The 27,290-nt window shown below is 40.3% G+C and overlaps 2 long non-coding RNA genes and 1 pseudogene across 8 annotated transcripts in view; 1 reads left to right on the top strand and 2 right to left on the bottom strand.

Moving 5' to 3' along the window:
- The window catches only part of LOC111251526 (uncharacterized), a 38,804-nt gene continuing 11,514 nt past the window's right edge, over positions 1-27,290 (top strand). The window contains exons 1-2 of one of the 7 annotated variants that reach the window (XR_015319274.1): positions 1-304; positions 3,005-3,072. This is a non-coding gene — a long non-coding RNA (uncharacterized LOC111251526). Of the gene's footprint in view, positions 305-2,653; positions 3,073-19,496; positions 19,549-20,280; positions 20,394-26,825; positions 26,919-27,290 lie in introns of those variants that run through there. The other 6 variants (XR_015319273.1, XR_015319276.1, XR_002673830.2 and 3 more) reach the window with 6 other exon arrangements.
- Positions 4,932-8,183, bottom strand: LOC111255472 (innexin inx1 pseudogene; annotated as a pseudogene).
- On the bottom strand, positions 13,726-21,999 carry LOC147758728 (uncharacterized). The gene is made up of 3 exons (XR_015319278.1): positions 21,485-21,999; positions 19,100-20,993; positions 13,726-14,943 (listed from the first exon to the last, which is right to left on the bottom strand). It is a non-coding gene; the product is annotated as an uncharacterized LOC147758728 (long non-coding RNA).

Raw genomic sequence — 27,290 nt, 5'->3', positions numbered from 1 at the left:
GTGCTATAGCGCATATTTGTGGCTTTTAACCTCTAAGTATTGTCGGTTGTCTAACATAGATCATATCTTTAGATCATCTCAGCAAGAAAAGCCATTGGCGTCAGGTATGAAGAACAGGCAGGGTATTCTATAAAATCTTTGTTCAGTTCATCGGTTTGGAAAATCCTCATCAAGATATTATTGTGTGACAATTATAGCATGGAAAGAAAATTTGCTATCCTCGCCAGTCGTTCTAAATACATGGTAAAACAAATCACCAAGGTAATTCAAGCAACTAGCACTAGTCGCCGTATCGACAAAACAGGTTGGTTTAATTTATCTTTTCCGTGAAATGCCGTACCACACTGTAATTCCTATTAAGATTACATGGTGTTTCTGCAATTACGCAATTATGTTGATATATTATGTCATTTAATTTGGATCTAATTTCACCTCTCCAACTAATCTTTTCCGAAAACTGAAATTTCAGAAATACCGTTTTAGATCATCTTCATTGATACGTATGTAACATCGTTGGAATGTAACGTTTTTAATTTCAACACCTTAAAACACGATGGATAGTTGATTTACAAATGCAAAGTTCACGCCTTAATTTTGTCAGAGATTTTCGAAATCTTTCGCTTCAACTTATTAGCACTCTTTTAGAATCGTAAAGCTTGTTGGTGTTGTTAGTCTTCTGAAACGCTGTTTATGAACATCCAAAACAGCTTCATCCGTTTCAATTAATTCCGTTCAAATTAATTATAGGTTACGTAATTTGCCTGAAACTTCTCACGATATTGTCTTTACGCCGTTGCTATAGTTTCATATTTTTTGAAATAAATTTTCCATTGAAAAAAGAAAGAGCCATCAGAAGGTTATGAGTTGAACAATACATACATGTATATATATATATATATATATATATATATATATAATTTAAATTCTGAGAAACAATTTAAGGTACTTTATTTTTAACTATTTAACTTGAACCTCAGGAGAAATGTTGAATCGGCCTATGAATACTCAGCTTGAAAACTGTTACCGTTTCAGTCTACGGTACACACACATACACACCACTCAGTTTAGCTGTACGCATTCTAGGATCGCGATTTTGAAATCATCTTTTTTTAGCTGACCTTTTCACGAAAACTTCTTCTCGAAGTCCCATCCATTGATTATATTCATGTTCGCTTAATTTTGTGAATTTGTGAACAACGGGGTCGACTACAACCTATCTTGTTTTCTGTTTATGGTCTACGTTGGCACTAACCTTTTTTCATTCAATGGAAAGAAATCCAGAAAGAAAGGACTGTTAAGAAGCTACCGTTTGTTACCAGGATTACCTTCCTATGAATTCAGATGGTGTTAGATTTCTAGACTGGATATGGCGATGACGCATAACTAATCATTGCTACAGACGTCTTGTTTGCCTGTTTTAGAAAAAAATATAGAATGCATTGCTTAAATACGTATGCTTAAAGTTTCAATACAATACTATTACTCGTTTTTTATTTGTGTAATCCGCCATAATCTTGCGACACAGGCGGCGTTGGAAACTAATTCGTTTACTCTGAAGCTTAGAAAACACAAAACAAATAAGACTGTATTGTCATGTGGGCCAGAAGAAAAACTTCGAAAAATAGGGATTCTTGTATTTATATTGAAATAATGAAATCTATAAGTAAAGTGCTAAAAGCAAGAATATCTTTTCATTAAAAACATAGTAATTTACATGTTTACTGTTTAATCTCTTGAATGTTTTTGCAATGCGTTTTTTTGTTCGAGCACATTTCCTTTTCCACAAATGGTGATTACGCTAACATTATCTACACTACAAGCTGGAAACAACGGAATCTGTTATTTTTATCCTGAAACTCTCTGATGACCTATCATCTGATAGACAAGTGCTCCCAATATCTGCATAGCCAAGTTAACCGCTAAACTAACCGATATGCTGTTACTAGCATTATGGTATTTAATCGCCCTTCGTTTTAAGCGTATTTTATTCAGAGCAGAAAGGAAGAGAGGTAACTAAGCTAGACCGATGATTGTGGCAGTTCTGAAGGTATGCTTGACACCTCACAGGAGCGTGTCTCACTTTCATAAGCGAATAGGCTACGATTTTCAAAAATTATCCTTTTTCATAAAATGGTATTAATGTAATGATGGTCTTTGCTTTATTAGTCGAGTATTGTGTTTATTGTATGATCACTCGATATTGAATATTATTATATTATCGAAATGAGATTCGATTTTGCAGAATGTTAGTGGAAATTTAGATGAATATAGTTATTTTCAATCACTAGCTCGTTATCGGTTCTTAAAATATTAACTTAGTTTCTGTTATGTACTATTAACGCGGCAATTTTAAACGATTTAATTTAGAGGTGAAGTTTGTTAAAGAGTTTTAGCGCAGCAAAAATATTATGCGCAACATGGAGAAGCTTCTGGTTTAAACATTATGGACAAATGTATACTGCAAATAGTTGTTGCTTAAAAAGATACTTATTAGCTTTTTTTTAACTTTTTGGGTAAGTTGCATCACAAACTTTAACACTAAACACAGCAAGCGCTGACAGTACACTAGAAAAGAAGTACGTTTCTTTAATAACGTTTAATGCAAAACGCGATACACAAAATCTGCATTTGCTAATTAGGATGATACGAATTGTATGCTATAATCGAGTAACGTAGCGGTAAATGTCCAAATGGCGACTATCTCTGCCTGCTTGGTTTAAATTTTTTTCTTCTGTAGGCGTCTAAGAAAGTCAACAGTTCTATTCATTATCGCAGTTGTTCATTTAGCAACCGTCCGTGGGACGATTCAATCGTGTCTAAAGGCACGAATAAGCTTTGTAGTTAGCAGTGTTCATCAACTTCGCCATGAGTGTATTGTACCCTAAACGCTAAGTAAAGATATATCTTTGTAATACAGGACATTTTAAGAGCATCCGTAAATTAATCCAGGCTTTTTTTTTGAACACTTTGCACACGGATCTCTTCATTCGTCTTCATATACTAGTAACACGGTTCTTCATCGTTGTGGATTGCGTTACGTCTACTTCGAACATGTTTGGTCCGCTACCCACGGTATGTATTGGAGACAGATGAAGATTGCGGAAATATTTGAATTATATCGATATTGATGTTATTGCGTTACTATCGTTGCCTACAGATAGTGAATCATCACATGCAACGTAAGGTTTAGAAGTACAACCGGAATGTTATAGTTGGCGCAGTCAAGGCTGAGTGAGAGCGTTGGCATATAATTAAACGTTGTCGCCACTAGGGATTGAGTCACACATTACCATTATAGATATGAATCAGTGTATGGAACTTCAGCTTTTAGAAGGATGCCGATACATGAGCTGTGCATAACGCATATTTTAGGGGAGAATGACCCATATACGTGGCAATATGGTGCGAGTTCTGAAAATAGTGCTCTTATAGAAAACAGGTTAATGACTTAAAGTTGGTATTAGCACTATTTCTAGAAATACTGTGATGGTTCCGGTTGTATTTACCGTTATATAAAAGTGTTCCGCTTTTCATCATAGGTCATTTCAATTCAGACTCACCGATCTTAGATATGCGGCGCAGCCGAATCTATCCGAAAAGAGCCTTTTGTTCAAGGTAGATTTTAGTATTAAAATTTAGCAGATGACCATGTTTAGAGAAGACTTCCTCTATTTTTTTTTATCTTTTGTTGTATGTGACAAACTGGTGGATGTGGTGCGACGGGACCCACCAGCGTTATCTTAAAGCGACATGTCGTATCTATAGGTATGTCCGAAAAATCGAATAGCGCCTCATTCAACGAAGTCTTTTATTCTAAACTGCAATTAACAATGGGATTACTGAATTATATCAAATGTATGTGTATTGTGAACTACGCGTTTGTCCACGTTCAAAAAAAAATAATTTTCCTTGTCGGCTTTAGAACAACGATGTTGTAGGTGCGTTATGTTACCGATTTTTTGAAACAGAGTGAAATAGCTTAAAAAGCATTGAGTTATAATACTGAAATTTAGCCCTTCAGTTGTCTTCGGATACAGAGTTATTCCTGTGCTTCCGACGTATCCTGGAATGTCGCCTACCTCAATATTTTGCTTCGTTTACGGTTTCTTTTGGGTTTGCCGTTTTCCCGAAGCCTGGTGAAGGCATCATTGTAACAAAGGGGCTATATATTTGTTGTAAATGGTGAATAATATACACCACTTTTTTCATCCATTAGCCCAACACGCCGATATCTGATGTGATAGTCTTACGTCCTGTGGGAAGTCTTCATTTTTTCTCAGTACCACCAGGTTGTCATCGCAAATTTTCTGTGTAATATTGGGTTCCAGAATGACTTTCAGGCTTGCCCGAACATGTCATTTATGATCTCATGCGCATTGAGGTTGACCAAGTGAGCTTGTGAGATTCAGAGGGTGAATGGCAGGCCTATTTACCGGTCAGCAAAAAATACAGTACTTTGATCGAAAAAAATATCATTGGCCACATCCAGATCGACGTGTTCGCCGTTAGCATTTTGGCCGTACAGCATTCACCACCAGCAAGTTTCATTGCTGCCGTTTCGGACGTCAGGGTTCGACGCCATATGCCAGCAAGATGCAATACATATCTTGCAATTAATTATTTATACTTTTATGATACTTTGATTGCTCCTCCAATGGACTAATGCGTTTAATAGAATCGAATACCGTGTTTCAGGGTGACCTGACTTCTGCTAATGCGATACTTGTCACAGTACGTGCATTTCTGTATGTGATAAAAATGCGTGAGTCGGCATCTCTCTTACCTGTGTCTTAGTAACAAAGCCTGATATAGGTTGTATTTACATTCAGGCGATTGGAAACATGAATGCACTTAACTATCACCATTAAGATATGTGTATATTTTATTCACATGAAAAATAATGCTCTTGAGTTGACGAAAAAAAAACTAAGTAGCCACCCAGATGCCTTTGTAAGAATCGTTTCGGAGGTTTTTTTGATTCTCGAGGTGCTTTTACCAGATCGGTCCTCTTCTGACCTACTTAGTAAGATGTCTCACCATGCCCACTTCGTTGAAAGTGGTACTCGACCGAACGTGTACATGTCGTGGGTTCAGAGGTAATGGGCACATTTGAAATCGCCTTGCAATGTCAAGTTGTTCATTTTCTCGTTGATTCACCTATAGTTACCAGTTTGCCAAAAATGACAAGCATCGATTCGAACAGTAATCGATAATAGTGTTTTAGCGCTTTATTTTCTCACCGTATGCAATAGCTTGGTATCGATACCTTGCCTTGTAGCAGCATCATTAATTACAGCGTTTTTAGCCTGCCAAAACAACCGTAAAATCGGATCCACGGCTCCCAGGATAGGGATACACGAAGACGGGTGGATACATACCGAAAACGGTGAAAATTCAACGAATAGCTCAGTCATATCACGCCGCGTATAAACGCAATACTTTATGGAGAAAGATAAGACAATCAGAGTTTTGGGACCCAACAAGGTTTGTGTTGTTTATTATATTCTAGTTTTTAAGGTTTTTTTTTTTAACTTCGGTTTGTTAGAAAAATAGTAACGATAAAAATAATACTGTTACGATTACAAATAAGTAGCATTTGTTTAACCTAGGTACTCATACGATGTTTGTTTGATCAATATTCATGTAAAAAAGCGATCTCAGGTTACTTCTTGTTATTTTATGAAAGTAGATATATGTAGATGGGTTATCCCATTATGGCGAACGCACGTCATCGAATGACTATTCTAAATAATAGATTGTCACCGCAGTATGTTACACGACGGTCCCAGTAGCACAAATCTAGCGTGTGTTGATGATGAATGATTAATGGCGAAGCAGTGCTCATTGTTGATCTCAGAAAACCGTAAATAGAAAACACCGCTTCATATAAGCTCTCCATGCAAGTTCGGCACTGTTGTTAAGTGCCAGTAGGTAAATCTGTCTCTCTGTAAGGACAGTGATGGTGTGTCACCTGCTAGTTACCACAGTGTGAGCGGCTGAATGCGCTTCAGGGTAACACATGTTTATTCAGATATGTCTCTTTGATGCTTGCCAGGTATAATATGCAAGAACAGCGGAAAGCCTGTATGCACCACGTCGTGGCGGGTAGTCAATGAGTAGGAAGACTGGGGGTGGGCCGATCTGCTCAGCTCTCTGATTACCTATTTGGGTCTGCGCCCACAAAATAATTTGCGTTCCAGCATGCTATCGAGCGTATTGGCCATTTTTGCGTTACATCGGTACTAGCGAGCGAGGTAAAGGCGCAATGGTTAAGTGGATGTCGGGCCATCGTTGTCACCGTAGGAACCGAGCTGAAGATGGCGGGGACCGCTGCCAGCTATTTTTGGATACCGATAAATCAAACTGAGACGCAGAACAAAAATACTTCCGGAGGCCTTCGGTAATGAAATGAAAGTTTTCGGCGAGCAGCACTACAATGCTGGGCTCATAGAGTTGTTAGGCGCCGTTGCCTTAAGTGCGGTTTTCTCGGTGATATTGAATTGAATCCGAGCGTCATTCCGATTCGATCGCACGTTCGGTGTAACGGCCATTTCCCCGATCACTTCGGCGAACAGCATTGAATCGAGGTTGGGACCCATCATATAGAGAAAAAACCAATCACCGATATTGGTAGCCTTCACTATAAGACAAACATCCTCAGGATCGCCGAGGTGACAGCGGTTCATGAGTAGGCGTTTGCGCATCGACGGCGAAAGGAGTATTACGATGCGATAAATGATGAGACCAGAAAAGATGCTGAGTAGCAAAACAAACCAGAACCACACGAGTATGAAGAGCTTTTCGTTGAAGACGTTCTGCGGTAACACGCAGAGCACGTCCCGATGCATGACGTCGCCGGAATATCCAAATTCGTGGAAGACGCACTTTGTCACTCGGGGAAAAACGTAAATCATCGGATCGCCACGCCTGCTATCCTCCTGCGTTAGGACCTCGAGTACGCGAATGCCATACTTCATGAATTCGTAATTAAGGAAACTGTCCATGAGGAACATCTGCATGAAAACGTTAAAAAAGCACAACAGCTCGCAAAAAAGATACTTGTACGTATAGAGATTTCGCCGGCCGAAGTTCCGATCAATCCATAATGTGATTATCTCACGTTTTTTATGTCTTTCCTCTTCGGACTTGACAGTCCCGCCGGTCAAAGCTCCCATAAGTCCACCTTCCCAGCTTTTCCAGCAATAGTGAGGCAAATAGAACAGGATAGCCTGAATAATGAGGGTTAAATACACCCACTGGTAATAGGAAACAAATTTTTTTTTATCATAGTTCGCTGAATTGTCAATACCCGGCGCGGGGACGTCCACACCAATTTGCTTCTTATGAGCGTCAGGTAAAGTAAAGGTAGGATATATCCAACAATAAGCATTAATCACTGCAGGTGGCACACCGGTTAGAGTGGTGCACTCAATTGGTGCTCCGACGTACTGCCGTGCCGAAATAATTACTGCTAAAAATAACAACAGGCCCGCGGTAAACTGCCAGTGTAGACGAAATACGCCATTTTCGACAATGGCACCTCTTCTACGGAGTCGAAAGATTCTGTGAATGCCGTCGAAAATCCCGATCATCCTGGCTCGCTGAGGATGAGAGCGTTATACGATAAATTTTTTTTTTTTTTAATTGTTTCTTACTCATTAGTGCGGTCTTCCGTTTCTGGCGTTGTTTCAAACGTGTCTCCTAAGTTGCAAAGCTTGATTTCTGCTTCATCTATGTGGCCTCTGTGTCCCATATTGGAGGCTCCGCATGGTCCCTTTCTTTTGCCTGTAAGGATCTATGCCATCGCTCTTGCACAGCTTAAATTATCGGCTTGCAACTGGCGGGCATGTTTTATCTGTCACAACGTAGAAGATCGTATTGAACCACCGAGCGGCGGTGCCTTTTGTCGTACGTTACCTGTTGGTGTTCACTTAATCGTACCTAACTTCAGTACGATACGTCGACTCTGGCCACCATTGCTACTGCAACTGCTTGGACAGTCATCAGGATAAGGCGCAATACATAGTCATGTTGAACAGCACCAAGCAGAATTTCTGATAGGACGTGCTAGCAGCCTTGCTGGTAAATACTAGGCTATAACGTTATCGAAGAGATGTTGGCCACCAATCTGTGACAAGCGGAATGTTGTCGCGTCTCAAATATTTCTGTTAAACATGATGGCAGTATGTTTGTTGCCTGAGGGCCAACAATGTAATAGAAGGTGCATCCCAGAGGCAGCCCTCTCCAAAACCTACGATGGCGGCGCCCTCCTGTGGAATACAGGAGCAAAACTGCTGAGCTAACCCACGCCGCAAAATTTCTGCTTGGTGTCAGGGTAGATTCGTTTATATAATATAATAGACCATAATGAGGGATCCCCATACAAAGCTGTAACAGGTAATCAGAGGTGGTGTCTCTATGTCAGTTCAAAACAGACGAAGTAAGAGTCGCCGAGAGATACACCAAAGCTCTTAATTACGGCAAATCTCTAGACGTACGATAGTGCTCGAAAGATCTAGTACAGTGGAAACTAAACGTTTTTAAAGGAGCGCAAGACAAGAATCTGTATACGGCCCAGGTCAAGAAACATTTATAAATGGCCCAGCTTCATAGAATAATTGAGTTTATCTAACGGAGCAGACCTAACAGATTGGGTAAGGTCATGCTTCTCTATGATAGTGTCAAACCACATAAGGCAGAGGCCGTTTAAGTCACCTTACCATTTTGAGTGAAAGGTTATGTAGATCATCCATATCCTGCGAACCTCGTGCCCGCGTATTACCACCTTTTTATGTCACTAACAAATTCATTGCGAAGCAGTACGTGGGACAATTAAAATTGTCTCAGAAGTTGCCAGAACAGCTTCTTTGACACAAGTCAGAAAATATTTCAAATCAACTGAAGGAGCTAAGACCTAAGCATGTAAGGTCCAGGGTTCAATGGATGAGAGTCAGTATCAGATGAACACTCCAGCAGTTAATTCTAGTCTGCATAATGTATCAGCCCTTGTTTTTTTTTAGATAAAAATTTGATTCTTCTTCATCATTGGTTGTTTGTTGCTCTCGCTATTAATTAGTAGTTTTCGCAAGAACTTGGCTGTAAGTTTAATATCAAGAACATTTGATGAGTTCAAGCCACCTCTTGAAATTCATATCTTGTTTAACACAATAAAATAAGCTACATTCCCAGTTAAAGCCAAGCTTTGCAGTGAACATCATCTAATTAAGCCTGTAGTAATCTATATTGTATTCCACGGTCAGTCATAGTGATTCTGATCTGAAGGTGGCCAAAATCATGATGACATCATTTCATCGACATATATCTAGCGGTAAGTTTAGCGATACTCACGATTAAGCTAGCTACATCGGACTACTGGATAGAGGAAATCTGGAACGTAGATTAAAGCGTTTCTTTACTACTCTTTTTTGAGAGGTTCTTATATACATTTTATTATAGCAAATATTATCTAATCACATCATAAAGTGAGCTTATTATGTAATTAGGCGTCATTTAGAAAAAAATTGCCAATTTTAAACTAAGCTAAATCGTAGGCTAAATATTGACGAGTATTTAAAAAGAAATAACGTGTTACTGAAGCGATATTATTTTCGTGTTTTCCACCCTGTCTAGCATACGTATGCTTAGAGCCCTCGAAAATTTACGAATTTTTCGAAATTTACGAAAATTGATTATATTTTCCTTGCGGTTCCCAGTTAGAGAAGAACGCGATACATAAAAGATTAAATATTACTGCATCACAAAGGGTAAACAAGAGTATTTACTGAATAACAATAACTTCAGAAGTAATCTATAATGAAATTTATTTGAACTCCTACTGCCATCAAGTTAACCAGCCCTCTAGTTTTTTTCTTATAATCAAAGTATTGTAAGCTAAGCTGTTTTTTAAGGGTTTTTTCGTAGGTTCTTACCTACGATAACTGTGTATCTCAACCGATAGATTTACAGCAATACTTCGTTGTTAATATAATTAATGAAGTAATCAAATGCTCCTTGTTACTTTCACAAACAAACAAAAACCAAGATTATGCCCTGGTTGTTGATAGTCATTTCTCATTAAACTAAGGTTATTAAAGAAATATAGCATGTCCGATGCGATGTCGCTGCCAATAGTGCAGTGAGCACTTACTTACAGTATAATAATACTAAAATCATGAATTACTACATAATTTTTAACCACTTGGCGTCAACTGTTAGAATAATTTCTTGTGCAGAAAAATGCAGTGATGCATGGCAGTATGGGGTAAAATGCCACTACCTCGTTAGATTATAAAAAAACGCGTTTGGGCAAAGTGGGGGAAGAGCAAATTTCTTGAAGGCAAGGCCCACAGTACGAGGGCACGTGAATAGTTGGCTCGAAGTATCAAAACGACGAGAGGTGTTTTTGCGGAGAAGGAAGTCGAACCGCTGAAATTGCATCGGTCGCAAAACACGCTGAGTTTTGATTCCCTTTATTCAACTTTATCAAATGAACTGTCGAACTTTGAGCTTTATCCAATGGAACCCTTCAGCTCGTTTTATCAACCTTGTAGGATGACCGGAAATTATGCTGCTGATCATCAATCAGTTGCAGTGGGAACTTGACCCTTTGTCTTGCTAGGTGTATGAATGATGAATTTTTTTGGAATTTCACAAAAACTAAATAGATTTAATCTCAACAAGTTTGCAAAGCTTAGGAACCAGGTCTGAGTTCTCTCAACTGAGCTTTCGATGCGTTTAAGGACTCGTGTCGGCATTTGGGCTATGAGTAACAAGTGTTTGAAGGCAGAGTCATCGTGTGACACATTTCTCATACGAAGAACAACTTTGTATCAGATAAAGTATAAAGCGGCGCTACCTACTTGCAAACATATTGCCCGTCGCCCGAATGTCTACAGCACTGCAAAGAAAAATGTAAAAACTGTTAACGCATTGGGAAGCCGAGCCGTTTCCCGCTGCTTAGCTCGGTTCGTGAGACCCACGATCCAAAGCGTGAGAATTAACCGGTGATGATTCCTACGAGCAACATCGTAGTTTGATGTAACTGGACGTCGAGGGGACGCCTATTTAATGGATGTCTTCGAGCCTGGTCAACCTAAAAGTGGGTGGAGCCCGTAGTTGATTGATTCAGGCGCCGAAACAGATTGTTTTCTTCCGAAAATAGGCAGCGGAAACATCAGAGGGTCCTATTTTCATTTCCAATTTCATTAATCTTAACACTTTTGCACAAGGAGTCCGATTGCGTCTTGCCAGAATAATGGGGCAATATGCACGTGCTTAAATGGTAGGCCGGGAAAGTTTGAAACATTTCGATGGCCAAATTGGAATAAGCGACATTTTTTCCCATTGTTTATCCCTTCACATTGTATGTTATTGAACATGGTATAGATAATGTTCCTACTTGAATTAAGAAGCCAACCACTCAATCGACTATGTGACATGCTTCAAGCTGTAGGGAACAATTTTTATTTTCTCTATATATATCTAACTCAATTGCTTCGATCTGTATAGCCAGAATTTATGTGCTCCATGTGCAAATCTCTACCATGAGGCTTCTTCTATTTAGGTATATACAAAAACTCAGAGCGTTAACATGAAGTATGAGCGGCGTGAAACGCATATCGTAAATTCATTCGACCATTGCTAGAAACGTTATAAATTAATAAGGCAAAGTAATAAAACAGCAACACATTTTTACGATAATAGTAAGATGTAATATTTTATGTCAGCGCCAACTCTCGACTATGTATAGTTTATGGCTGATAACGAACAACCTGCTCGAGAAGGATCGTCCAGTGAAGTAGTGTCGTTCTGGCTGTACAAGTTGTGACGTCCCTCGTTCCCCTTTTCTCGCTCTTTCCGAGCCGCCCACTTTGGAAAAGCAACAGAATGTCGCGTTACCTTGTTTTATTTTGTTTAATTCAGCGTACTGCACCTTCAGGCTAGTAGCCGCGTCTGCCACCAACTCCCAGCCTGCGATGTGCTTGCTCATGTCGAAAGAAGGTGACATTTACTTCTACTGCGACTACCATAACTGATGCTTCTTCGTTTTCAACTTTATCGAAGTCCCGTACTGGGTTTTGTGCCTCAGAAGAGATCAGGCAACGTGCGCTCCACGGAAAAAAACTTCGCTGGTTTTGTAAACGACAGCAACAACTGCGATCACAACGTTCTAGCGATACACAAACGTCAAAAACGATTGTGTATCGCTGGAACCAGCGGAGTGTGTGTTGGCTGGTGTCTTCGTTCTCGAGTCTGCTAAGATAACGCTTTTTCCAGTCATTATAGTGTTCCGCGTGTGTCATGTAACGCTCAAACGGATCGAACAAAAATAGAGAACCGGATACTTCCAGACTGTTAAAACGGGGCAGACAGCAGCAGTTCAAAAAGCTGCCTGGTAGAGTCTATTGAAGCCTGTACTCACTGTTCTCGAACTGGATTCGTTGTATGAGAATACACACGGCTTTTTAAAGATATAGGAATCATAGTTTTTTTTTTTTTGGAAATTGAAAATCCATTCATAGGTATAATTTTATATCTTTAACCGAAGATAAATCATTGCTACTATCTGGTAGTGTTGTTCACCTAAAGCGGCTGTCATGGGTGCTCATACACTTATAATAATATATAGTGTAATTGTTAATTCTAATTACACAGCTTTACCCCAGTTCTTTACGAATGGCTAGTGCATCAAGAATATCTTGCAACCCACATCGGGGAAAAAAGCTTTCTTCACCTCGTTTAAACCTGCGTTCAGTCACATGTGTGTTCCGTGTATATATGGCTGTAACCTATATACACTTATATAATCTTGGCGAGAATGAAAGACTCTATGCAGTCAGGTCCTACTATCGTAAAGACGAAATAGATTCATTTCGAACTAAACATTTGTAAAATGTTAATCATTCGATGAAAATAGTATAATACAATTGGAGGTTCATGATGTAGGTTCACCTTTTCTTTATACGATAAGCCAATGTAACGTCGATAAATTATATTTTGGCTAAAGTTTAAAAGGTAGTTTACTGCGACCTAACCTAACCTAACCCAAAATTGCATCCTGGATGAAGAAAAAATAACATTTCAATATCTCTATGTTTCAGAGTTTCGCAATTTTCGTATGCAAATGTACGTATGGGTGTTTTTTAGATGACCATACAATGACTGTGTTCATTTAAAGGGTTAACAACGGAAGCTATACTGAAGCGTAGTGCGTACGTTTCAACCGACACGATTCGGGCCAAATGGAATAGCCCATGCTTCGGGTAGAGAAACTGCTTAGAATCAACTAACTAGAGCCTCTGCCGCTGCTGTTTAAACATCAGGCTACTCAGAAACCGAGAAAGATATTCCTAATTTTTACGTTTTACCATGTATCTGCAGGTAATCCGACATCAAAAAATCTACTGTTCAACTAGATGGATGATCTTGGTTTGATTCTATTGCTATATGTTGTCTTAGCTTTTGATTCAGTCATCTGAACTCTATGAAACTGAAGCCTCTGTATGATAAGCCGGCGCGACGCTGTCCAGTGGTCGAGCATTCCAAGCGCCAAGTAAGGAATAATAATTGTTCTAAATTTTTCGTTACGTCTTGTGGCTCGACCATGTTCGTTAAGGAACCTGGTAACATTATTCCTTCAGGAACATGATTCCCTCAGGAAAACATTACCTATACAGTTTTTTCGAGTTAGATGGAAACGTTCAGCACTGTTGTCGTTCTTTTAATAACACCCTATGGTGGATGACGTTGTCGTCGTCATCGTGCCAGAGTGGCACTCTTAATCGTTTTCTAGCATTAAATAACATTAGAAGACATGATCGTTGCTTTCCACCCGATGCGGTGAATGGATCTATATAAAACGCAAATAACATATATATAAAATAATATATAAAAATAATAATAACAATGCGCTGCTGTTCGGATGAATTAAGTAATACCTCGTAGCGTTTATTTAATTATTTTTAGCAGAGAACTAATTATAGTGCCGTTATTTCCAGCAGAGTTCGGTCAGCTCTTTCCTCTTTTACACAGACGTCATCGGGCAGGCAGCATTTATTCATAACTATTCAGCTAGACTTGCATGAAGACATCTTAAGCCACTTACAACTGACGGATCATCATCATCATATTTGCACCATATTTAAAATTATGCATTAGTACAAAAACATCAAGAAGCAAGGCAGCGCAATATCAGGTGTTGGGTTTTTAAGCGTCACGTTGAAAAGTACCAGGTTACGAAGCCCACTAGATTTGTTAACTGGTCCACTAATAGCCCACTGGATTTTTAAGCATGGCACAATTCAAATATTTCCGTTAGAACCTCAGATCTTTAAACTACGATATTTACAAAAGTCCAATTATTTTCTATCGAGCGAGACGAGCGAATTCTCATAACGAATGGATCCACACTGTCTTCCCGTTCCTCTCTGTCCTCGTGTTCAGTGTTTCCCGCAGTTCGTGGCCTTCTACTGTTACCTGCTAGCTATAGAGATTTGCCTTCGCATAATAATTTATCGGCTTACGGCTGCAAAATTATTGAAGCTTGCTTCGTTGCTAATTCAAGGTTTTCACTATGTCTTCGTGCGAGAGAGGTTAGGACTTGCCGATAGTTTCAACAAATAAAGTTTCTATTGTTACTGTATCTACCACGTTGTTTAGTTCGTCAGTTTCTTCTCCGTTTTCCACGGGCTGATCTGACACCGCCATTGTGGCCTGGCCCCCTTTTTTCGGTTTTGAATGATCCGGCCTGCAAGCTACTATTCTTGCGTCGGTAGTACTACCACGATTAGGCCTTGATTTTTACCTTGTGGCAGACTGCAGTGAAAGCGTCTGTATGTATCCATGAAGATAGACAGTCTGAGTTGCACGTAAAATCCCTGCTCCGCGCCGACTCCTATGCTTATTTGTGCAGAATGGCCAGTGATTACACTTTGATGTTACCTTCTGAAACGTGGATGTCCTCTGTTTACCATTTTGTATTGAGTGATTTTTTTCAGCGTGACTGGGTGTGCTGTTGCGGCTTACGCTGTTGAGTCGAACGAACGACTATCTAACATCAAAAATTATTTACGTCGATAGCCGTACGTAGCGGAAGTATAATTTTGCCAGAGTTATAGCTTTATTTATTTACATTTGCATAGGACCTCTGTGTAAGTTTCCACAATTTGATGATACGACTTCTGTTGTCGTCGTGTTGCTAAACGTTCGCCTTCAATTCGCGTCAAAAAAGATTCCGACGAACAATTATTTAGCCAGCGACACGGGTGGAAACCTGGCTTGCCTTTAGGGTACAAGCATGCATTGTAGTAATTATTTGACGCTGTCAATTTCAAAGCGTGAGCTTTCTTGAGTAATATAGATTTCTGGGTTACTTATAGATCGCTAACATTTTGAGATAATGAAAACAGGGGTGTTTCGTGAGTGAGGAACACAATAATACGCTGCTGTATGGCACAACGATGCAACTTTCCACGTTATATGAGATGGATACGGAATAGGCTTCCGGACGGCCAGACATCTTTTTTTTTGCACTGGATATTTCGACCAGATTCTACTCATCATCATTGTATTGGATCTAATCCAATGTAAGCCTAGGCCTACGCTATCTGAATCCGAACTTTAGGTTATTGTCTTGTCCTATTCTTTAGATCAACTTACCCTAGTGTATACGGGACACATTCTTGCAAAATGTGCTCACTGTTGTATACAGTATCCTTTGGTACGAATCGTGTAAAAAATATATATATATCTGTATTGTTTGCACTTCTTGGAATACTTTTTTAGCCCACTGCATTGCTTTGTCTACCCAGTCAACTTTCTGCAGTTGTGCCACGGCTTTATTTCAGCAATTCAGATTTACTATTTCCGTAACCTTACGTCGATTATTCAATTACCTTGATTCTCACATTATACGGGAATAATTTTATGGTCTTGCAGGATTTGTTGTCATTCCCTCGTGCCCATTTTCCCGTACTCCCACTGCAAGTGGTTCTCCGCTCTGCTGCTGTTCATCCGCTATCTTGTTTGACTTACCTATCCCAGTATTGCAGTTATTCTGCTATCTCTATATGGCATGTCTTTTCCCGTAGAGCCTCAGATCGTTCAGAAAATCAAACAAGTAAGATAAACCGCACAATTTAGGGGATTTCCGGTTGCTTCCTAAGAAAGCCACATGGCCTGATCAAACAGATCGCACTCTTTAATAAAGATGTGTTTGGCTACTTGTTGAAAACGCCTTATGGGACACAAGTGGGGAAAATCCTTTGTTTTGTGAAAATAAGTTTTATGCGAACCGTGTAGCCCTTAGGAGGCTAAGGAACTTCTAAATTCGGATGTTTGACAAATGCTCAACTGTTGCCTGCCACAAAACCTATTTACCCTTTATATAAAACCAATTGCCGTAGTACACCGTTTTTCACCTGTAGAGATTTTTCTGTTCGATTATAAAAATGGCGAAAATCGTTTCGAGTAATACGTTCTTTGTCCAAATGCGGACACCTACGCATTCAGAATGCTGGTTACGTCTAGAACAAAACTTATCTAGTCATAGTTAGCGGTCAGTTGCGTTCGCTAGACAAAAATAAGCGCTCGGATCCGTCGAGAAGCGTATCGGTGACACATCTGTTTTTTTCCTCTTACCGACATACGGATCACCATATCGTGTCTCTGATTCCGTTACGTTTCAACGTAACAACGCGGGTCATTTATACATATAGTATATATATATACTATAACGCTCACATATATATGAGTGTTATAGTATCGAGAGTATTTGAAATATAAGATAAATCACTCTAGTTCGCAGCACATACCTTACGACGTAGGTGAAACCCAAAAAGCTTTTGGCTATTCCATACTCATCATCCTAGTTTCTAGGACGATATAATCTATAATTTCATTGCCAGAGGCTAGATACTGCTAGACCTGTTCGTACTTGCTAGGAAAGTTTAGCTGCCATTCATTCATTTATGGGCTATCTTGTTGACCTAACGTCGTCAAAGTAGCAAGAGTAACCCGCTGTTGCTATTACTGTAGATGGCAACAGTTGTCAATTATCGAGATCAACGATGATCCCTTTCAAAACGGCTACTGCTTAAAAATTGTACTTTTAATAATGCGATTATCAAGCACTACATTATATTCAAAGCTAAGTTTCCCAACTAAGATCAAATAATTAATTTCTGTTTAATTTCAAAAGTACATGGCAAAAGAATATACCTGTGGGTTATATATATATACGCATTGTATAAGTTTATCAGTTATTTATATGTAGCTATATGTATGCAAATAAAAGATTTAAGTTGCTTGGCTGCTAAATGTTAGCGGATACGATTTCGGGTCGCTTGCAAGTGACAGAACTTGAACACGAAGTGGGGCCAGGCATTGGTGCGAAGCCCCAGATAGGCTAAATTGGTGCCACATAGGGCTGAGGTGGTGGTACCATTTACTCTACGTTTGTAGTGTATCATGAAAGGCGGCATAGAATTTCCGGTTGGTCCTTAACGTGCTGCAGCTGTGCCAACAAAGCAGGAATTATCGAATAATCTAAACGAAGCTACTAGTGAAAGCGATGACAGATTCACTTGAAAGCATTTAAAAAGGAAAGCAAAACAGTAATCCATTTGGCGTGTCTACGTTTTTTCTACCTGTTTCTATTGTATTACAATACAATAAATGTATACTTATCAAACCTGCGTGCTATTTCCTATTTTTAATACGAATTTTCTACTCTAAAAAATACACATAGTGAGTTGAGGCTGTTTTAGATTGAAAGGGGTCTTATATGAATGTTTAAATAGTGAAAAATTGTACCGTGGAGTCCTTTCTTCTAACCAGCGTTAATTGACTCACCCAACATGACGTCGAGTCAATGAGGCAGGCAGGTTATCAGAATGATCGAGTTTACATTAGTTGCTTAGACCACTGCGTTAAGCAATGCTGCAAGCCAAACAAGTTGGGCCCGTTTTTTTTTTTTGGCCCGAGGGAGAAACAGCGTGTCTAGACAATTTTGAAAGAAACTGTTCACAGGTTGACATACTGCTCTACTGGCTGTGAAGAACTTCTCACCGCGCAAACATTAAATGAAATTCCAGTATCGCTATCATATACAACTGCGCAAAAATAAGGCACGTGACAACAAGTTATTTATCAGAAAAGCGTGTAAAGTATAGTATAGATATCGGTGTAATCAGTTAGGGTGAACGGGGTGGGAAAAAACGGGACGTTTCAAACTTAACAGGCTGAGCGACCTCCTTAAATTAACTTTTGCGTCATTAAGTACCAGGAGGTTTAATCTGATTACAAAGCTCACGCGCGAAAAACAGTGAACGACTCTACGCTAAACACGGGGCACAAAGCTATCGAATATCTATACGATCCAAATAAGCCTCTAAAATACGCGAAGGGCATTGCGTTTACTCGCAAATTATGCAACTTAGATGACAGAACTGAAAGAAGTATTATATGCTGTTTTAGCTTGTACAATACCTATTACTTTGTTATTATCAGTACAAATCTTTCTACTCAGACTAAGTATTAAGGCTGGCCGTAATCACGGAATCTGTATATATATATATATATATATATATATATATATATATATATATATATATATATACATGTATGTAGAAAAACTGACTCGTTTTCTTATCCAGTGAGAATAGGTGGCATCGGACCAATAGATTGGAAAAACTATTCATATATGTAGTATTCTAAATAGCTATTGGTAGCTAAGCTCTATAAGAAAGGACTGCAGGTTAGCGGCTCCTCTGTCACTTATGATAGTCACTGAACCATGAAATGCCTTAGCACAAAACCTGGTTTTCCCATATATATATATATATATATCTATATATACATACAGCTGTTGTATAGATTATATATTTGTGCTTCACACATGATAACGAACGATAACATTCGTGCGCGTGATGCCCTTTTACATCAAGCTACTCTGAAAAATCTACATATTTATTAGATATGCCTTCCGAGTGTGCGTACTGATTCGTAAATAATTGTTAAAATCTAATCCGGTTTATAACAATTTTATTCCGTTTTATTGTTAAGTATGAAAAACGTTTCATTGCGATTTATTCAAACTCACGTATCTATTGTCCAATTGCAGATATCGAAATCTCAAGCATGATAGTTGCGTCCTGGCTTCATGTCGTGATACTAGCTTAACTTCCTACTAGCTTTTCCCTATTATTGTAAAACCTTTGCAACTCGTACAGGCGCCTCCTACCGGCCAGCTGGATGGATCTAAGGGAAAGAGCACTCAGCGGACATGACAAGACACTGCACCGTCGCCATTATTATTATTATTATCGGTACCAATCGCTGCGTCAGACTGTCGACGGCTATCTACGGCTAGCAACGAAACCGCAAATAGTGGTAGAGGAGTGAGAACGCTCAATCGGTTCAATGTTCGCTTAAGGCGCAAATCATCTAAAATGTTTTGGAAGGAAGGAAGAAATCATAATGACGGTTCTCTTTTTTACAGATTGGCAGCATACTCACAGAACGACAACGAATCTCCCAGGAAAATTTAAGGTGAACGAAAAGGCTCTTTTGAGCGCGGTGTCCCTGTCGCCTTTGCTAGCGTTACGGCTGCTACTGTGTCCTTCCGCTAATCGGAGGGTTCGGCGACGAGGCACCGGCGGTAACGTTGCCGAAACAGTGATGGCCAGTCAGGTAGCTACGCTGGGGTCGATATGAAGTCTCAAAAGAGAAACACGGTTTATAAATCAGTAAGGTATATGCGTTCCGTCTAGTACAAAGACGATCACTACTTGTTTCACCATTGGATGCCAGTAGCGGCAAAAAACACAACGTAAAGAAGCTAGCTTGCTGGAATCACCTGCTGTTTCGAACCCGAGTTGGCTATTTCGCATAGTTCGGGACCCTGGTTGTTCCTTCTATTTGTTAGTTCGTTTGCGTTCGGTGACAATATCGAACGGAAGAAGCGAGCACAACTACAATGGGGATCTGCAGTGATATAAACAAGCAGAAAATTGTCGTCGACAAATACCAATGTGCAGAGGACGTCTAATTCAGCCAGTGTATAGGACTAACGGTCGCAAACATCGTAAATGTGGTTAAGATATTTAATAAGTCCGCTGATAGATGTAATGGATTAGTATCTTTTGTTGCGTTTTATTGGATTGGGTTTATCGAAGGTGATTTTAGATCGACTTTATATACTTAAGTCGCGCAAACTTGTTTCTTCTAAATTGTTAATATCTTCGACTGGGCGCGGCGTCTTAAGGTCTTAACAATGTAAACAATTGCTCTTGAAAACACGACTGTGCAATTTAGGCCTATCCAACTTGACAGGCTGACAAAAAGAAGCTCGATGATGATACGGCGGTTCGAGGTAATACGACGATTCCATTATTGTAAGTATTCAGATCTGACAGTAGCATTAACATCGCTGCTAACGGCCAGTCTGTGATAAATGCAGCCTAAAACTACGCTACAAACTGTTTTTATGACCATTTCTTTATATAACTTACTTAGAAAGCAAATCTCTCTACGCGGAAATAGTAAGACCTCATAGCGTTCACTGGTCTACACAATAAAAAAAAATATATTAGACTCGCAAAATCCTGTATAGCAGGAAACAGTACTGCGTTTATATAGGATAATAGAAAAAATGATAACTGTTGTCTTAAATCTGTCCAAGCTCGTCTCGCCCAAATTGGTGTTACTACCTAATGGCTAATTTTCTACATTATCGGATAGAGCAATTTGTATTAGCAATGGGCGGTGTTTGATTTATCTGCCGTTTGGATGATCACTGTAGGTCGACTGATTGTGTCGTAGGCCTGCCTCCTGTGCGTGCCTTACCAAGCGTCGAACAAGTTTACGCTCAATACTATCAGACTTCGACAGAGGGCTCTGAGCCATTTAAATAGGTGCGTGCGAACGTGTCTGTCGATCTGTGAGTCTACGACCCGCCATGGTCCTGAGCAGTTCGGCTACGTGACTTGTCCTTGCTAGAAAAGTGAATCAATAAACGTTGCGTTAATGTTAACTTGGGGCCAATTCCGATATTTTGGCCTTGTTGCATAATATCATATATAAGCGAACAGAGCTGGTATTATGCCCATCCAGTTCTGTTGATTTTGATTGTAAGTGTGTTGGGGAAACGGAATACTAAGGATAACGGCTAGCTATACATTCTCAGTTGAAACTATCTATCTATTATACCAAATATTACAAATGCGACTCCTATCATGTTTGCCTAAAAACTTTTTCTGCGAAATAGTTTTATATATATAATAGTTATGTATATCGTATAGATGTAATTGACCTTTAAATGTGTTCAGAAATGATCGAATAGTGTTTAAACAAGTGCGCACCCTATCAGCGGCAGGGTAAGATATTTGTTTAGGAAGCATCGTGGCTATAGTCGCAGTTAAACGCTATACGATAGCGAGACGGATACGTGCAGCACATGGAGCCAGATACAAATGTACGTACTTACGGACAAACATTTCAGCCATCACCGACGGCATTATCACCAACGGCCCATAAAAAGGCACAATTATTCACTCCCTGGGAAACTAACTAACTAACTAACGTGCATTTGATAAACACAAACGGATCAGGGCACTGATTTGGTCGAACTACCGACGCAAACACGATGAGTGAGATTTCGCCCTTCTTGAAGTGTCGGCAGACGTGGGCCAGGGGATACGCTAACGTCGAACACCTTGAGCCCAAGTGCGTTTCCTAGTACAAAAAAAGAAGTCACCTTTTGTGCGCCGCTGCATACACTGTTAGGTATGACATGTCGCACATTTACATGTCATTGCTGAGTTCTGTATGCAAATGGCTATATTTTTATTCAGCAGCGCTCTCCTATGACTTCGGTAAAACACGCTGCGTATGATTACGTGACTTCCTGCGCGAACGGCTAAACTTTGTCAGGATTCATCTTCCTTTTAGACACCCATACATTGCTCCTCTCTCTTTTTCATTGGGTCCAGTATTTGTTCTTTTTTCTCCCGTCTGATGGGCCAATGTTTGGGTGGTCTTTGAGTGCTGAACGCAGACTACGAGGGTGGGCTTGAGCCAACGGCGACTCAGTACGGATTTCGGAGAGACTGAAAAATGAAGCGGAAACGCGTATAGAGCAGCCGCATAAACGGTAAGCGAGAATCGAAAATGGATAAGTGTTTCCTTTTCGCAATGATAATAGTAGGGTAAGCATGTGTCTGTATACGTGGAAAGATCATTAATTTCAATATATTCACTACACACCAGAAGCTAGCAGATTTTTGCCCCCACTAGCCCGTGTTCGTTTTCTGGCACAGCCGTCAAAAATCCTCGAGTCGAACAAGAATTGCGCACTTCTACCGTATACTGATATACTGGCTACAGCAAAGGTGAAGGAGATAGACGGAACTGACGGAGTGAACCTGACATAGCATCAAAAAAGACGAAGGCGACGCCATCTACGATACTTTTTAGGACGTCGCTGGATGGCCTCACAATGTTTAGCCACCCAGCATCGTCGTAACCCGAATGGTTCAGGCAGTAGTTAGCGATCGTCCTAGCGGAACGGCCGTCGGCCAAGCTATCTTGTTTTCTATTTTTGTTTTTGTTCTCTTTATTGCGTACGAAAATATGGTTCCGGCTTGTTGTTTTTTGAATTTGTGATGCATGTATTTGAAAGAGGCACAATCGCGTATTGCGTAGAATTATATTTCGTCAATACCTCGTGATTATAGGTATAAAATTCCGATTTACAACACTGTATTTCAATAAGAAACAGCAAAGGGATATTGAATTATTTGTCTCATATAGTGCCAGGATATGATACCACGACTTTACAATGCCACTGATACTATAGCGTAGATTGTTTAATTCCGTTGACGACTGGCTAAGATAATTCGATGATAATATTTAGACGTCAGCACTGAATTCAACCCAACTTTACAACCCTCAGGCGGTATCAACGCTATCTGTAGGTCTGAATAGTAAATTATGAGTAAACACAACATTTTTGAAGGACTTACAAAGTTCATACAATATTTACTCAGCTTTTGTGAATCATACGTGCGCAACCTATGTTTGCACTGGACGTAATGCGTTTTATTAAAATATCTCTTCATTCTGTTATCGCAAGTTCAGTATAGAAATTCATATTGTTTACAAACTTGGTCTACTTTTCCATCACTCAAAACTGCAGTTTTCTTTAATTTAGCCGGATACCCAATGCATCATTGCTGTTCTCCGCAACACTGAAATCATGCATCGCTCATATCGTTGATTTTCCCGGGCGGGAACGGACATTCATGCCATTATAAATCCCCTAATGATAACGCCCATAGGCAAAGCTCCGCAGGACATTCTACAGCTTCAACGATCCCTGCCTTTTACTAATAGTAAATAATCGGGTGCATCGTTGCTTGACTCCTGAAATTATAAGCGGATACATATTCAAAATAGTATTTAAAACATAACCATTATTTGCGATCACTCTTGTTTTCACGTTATGTTTTTCTTTCATCGTAACTGTTAAATTCAAATCAAAGCCGTAACTTTTCCCGTCGTCGAGATTAATTGGTTCAGCTAACTAGACAGCTTGTCGAGCAACGCTGACTCATTGTGCCGTTTATCTAACTATATTTGCATCTAGCCATGATGCATACTGAGCAGCGGTCCAAAGTGATACGTGATTTCATTTATTACGTACCATCAGTTTTTGATAGGTCCATAATATGGTAGGCAAGATATGAAGAGCCGTTGCCGTCATACATCGGGCAGCTGCGACGCCTGCCATAGGCCCAACCAACTCCTAATATTTGAGTCCAATCATGCGGAAGCAATTCGGGGAAAACCTCGATGTCGATGTTCGACGGAAGAGAAGAAGCAGCAGCACCATCACCGCTGCTACTTCGACTACTTCGACTGTGCGTAATTTACAGGAGTGGATAGACAGACAGAGCAGAAGGACCTATGGGGGCGAAGTGCTGGTCCTATATGCTGGTGGTCACAGCGCGCTTCGAGGGCATAGTTTACGGTCTCGACCGATGACCAACAAGCGAAGTTTCTCCTTGAAGCCACGGGGAACTGCAGCTGTAGGCTCTGGCGATAGTCGTTCTAGTCTGGTCTGATCGCTCTGGTCATCTTCTCGCCTACAGCGCCCAAAAACCTCGAGAATGTGCTCGATACATAAGGCCACAGACGACCCCACAAGTAATTTGCCTCAACCCCTACTCCATATCTCAGATTCGTCTTTCGCCGTCCAGATCGCCGTTGAACCTGACTTTAAGGGGGGTACGAAGCGTATGGAACGCAAAGAGGCAGCGGTGGTGGGTTGCTCGTTTATCAAACGACACGCTGGCCCTTTCTCCCTGACCCGTCTGGAGGCGGTCGCTTAAGCGTCTTAGCGACGCTAAAGGGTCTCTGCGTAGGTTGTAAAGCTCTGCAGATAGGTGAACATGGTCGAAGTAGTGGTAGTTGCAATGGCGGTGACCGACACCGGCAGCAACGTAATGTCAGTCTGCTGAATCGCATTGCGTGATTGTGAGACCTATGTCGGGCCGCTTACTGCGGTGATGTTCCGAGTAATGCCAAAGTGGAAATTCGCCAAAGAGATCACCGAAAAATGAAGGGCGCTGGCTCATGCAGTATCGCTAAGGAGGTTAGGTAAAGTCGAGATGGGTGGTGGGGGAGGGCTGAAATGGGAGATTTGAAGCTGTTGTCGAAGAAAAGGAAAATCGACGGGGTTCCTTTGTTCGTGCTTGTGGCCCGAGGCTCATATTACGCCGGCATCGTCTTTTGCTGCGGTGTCGCCCCCTCGTTCTCCTTTAGCCATCGATGGCTGGGTATGTGGGTGACCGGGCGAAACCCAGCGTAATGTATGCTAGGTGCTGGATAAGTGCGAGCATATATTTCTAGAATATTGCTCAGATGTTATGAATGCATATCTCATTCCTTACTTATTGATCCGATCTTTGGCACCTTCGTAGCCTTCGATGCAGGTCGTTCAGAAAGGATCAGCTCCCTGAAGGTGGCTGGCGAAAAAGCTGGGCGCTTGTTGTTAAGATGAAGCCGGTCGTCAAACCTTTCCGTTTTCAAAGCTTCTTCTATTCACAAACATTGCAACATTGTACCGCAATATCTATATACCTTTACCTGTGTGAAAACATACATTTATATTTCCCGCGTGTTACTTGTCTTTAACAGGCAATTTATAATATTCAGTATAACTAATATCGTTCACTTTTTAGAGATCGAAGTTGGTTATTGCAGAGGAGAGCGACTATTAATAAGAAAGTTTCACCAATATGCGGCGGTACAACAGGATATGTAATAAAGATCCTCGGGATAGGATTCGTTTTTTGCGTTAAAAAAATCAAGTTAAGATTATAGATATGTTATAGGGAAGCAAAGATAATTTTGATATAGTCGTCTTAAGCACAAATATCTATCCCAATATCTTTGTTTATGCACTTTCTGGACTACTTGGATTTTCTAAGTCGTGCGCTGTAACCTCTTGTTTCTGAATTTGTTCCCTTGTTTATTTACCTGATCCTGTTTTTCATCGTTACTTGTTCTCTGCTTCGTGGGAGCTGGAATTCGGGGCAGATTGTCTTTTGATACTATCATTATATGATGTCTTGGCTTACAAAATTTGACCTCAAGGACGGATAATACTGCATGAAACTTTATATATTCAAGTTCAGCTTTTGCTTTGGCTTAAGAATCTAATGTCACTTACACGAAACGTGGTTCCGTTATTTAGCAAATACGGTCTGTATCCCAGTTTTGTGAAAGTTGTTAAGTTTTAGCGCTCTTTGGTAATATTTTACTTCATGGCATCAGTTGGCCCTGGTGTTTCTTGCGGGAATTCAAAAAAGGTCTAATTCTAAGGTTCTAATTCTAAGGTAATTCTAAGGTTTAACTTTCCATGATGACGGCGCAGCTGATAAAAAAATAGCGAAAATTGCTATTATTGATTACATACGGTTTAGCTCTTCAAGCTGAAAGAAATACATATACTTTTTTCTTACGTATTTGTTTGCGTCGCAAACATCGAGTAACTTATTTGGTACCTTTTTGCGATTGGGAAGACGCACCAGTTGCTGCCGCGCGTCGTATTTCCTGCGTGCGGCTGTTCCTTAACATTTCTGTCGCAGACGACGGATCGTATCTTTGTATAATAGGTGCTGTAGACCCCTCCATAATTCCGTTTACCCAGATTATACAAGGTTAAATCAACCGACCTTCCAGCCCTATCTGTTCCTGAGTTAAGCGTAATCCATCGAAACTACCAGCTTCCGTTGCGTAACACGTTTTCATTTTACTTCTCCAGGCGCCCATAGAAGCTCCGCACGCTGACTCTTTTTCTCATTTATTTGTTCCGCTGCCACCACCGCAGTCGCCGTGGACATACTATACATAGAGTTCTGCTTCTCTTTTCTTCCCTGCGTTTGCAAACAGACATGAAGCGCGTGAGGGCGACTCCTAGCCGCGCCTGCGTAATGTTTTGTTTTGGCAAACCTACTTCATGTCCGGCCATTGGTTAACGGTTCCGTATTGCTAGCGCGAGCCACTCCGCTATACAAACGGGGGGCAGTCCCAAACCCTTTAAAGACGCAGATTGAAATGCACTGATTTATGAGTGGGAAAAAAGGGCAAGACGGAAAAGGTAGACGAAGTGGCGGACGGAGGGAATGACGTTTACCGACGTGAGATTGAGCAGCTAATGACCAACTGGCAATGTTGCGGCTAGCTGAAAGGGTTAGTGTATACGGGAAAGGGCTTGCCGAACCGACGCTGCGTCTGTAGATTTTACAAAAATTCATAGTCGTCTGCTGTGTGTGTATTTGTTTATGGTCATCTATTGCCGACTGAATGTTGCTCGTTCTAAGATGGTCGCTTTAGCTAACTAACCGACAAACGTGGTAAGAGTAGCATTAATATAGGGTCAGTTATAGTTACTACAACTTATACTTTTTCGATCTGTATGTCCCTCTAGAAACAATAGTTTCTGTAACTTATACATATTGTAAATATACATAACGTCAATAGGCGAGTTAACGTCTGCTAAAATGCTGAAATTTGGTATAGTGCCAAAAAGAGACAAGGGTCATTTGCGAACAGAGTACAAATTTTTATTTCACGAGTAAGTTTAGGTAACAGGCTGCAAAAAGCTGGTTATTGCCGTAATATCGGTGCGTGTTGCGGTGTGAAAAAATAAAGCATGCCGCCGTAATTTAATGTAATTAATTGAGCTCACAAGCGGAGCGTTTGCTCGGCGTTTTTCAATGAAAACA

The sequence above is a fragment of the Varroa destructor genome, unplaced genomic scaffold (genome assembly GCF_002443255.2).
Source record: "Varroa destructor unplaced genomic scaffold, Vdes_3.0 BEIS01000001.1, whole genome shotgun sequence".
In the NCBI taxonomy this organism is placed as follows: domain Eukaryota; kingdom Metazoa; phylum Arthropoda; class Arachnida; order Mesostigmata; family Varroidae; genus Varroa; species Varroa destructor.
The sequence above is the reverse complement of the archived record's forward strand: the minus strand, read 5'-3'. Positions and strand labels throughout refer to the sequence as shown.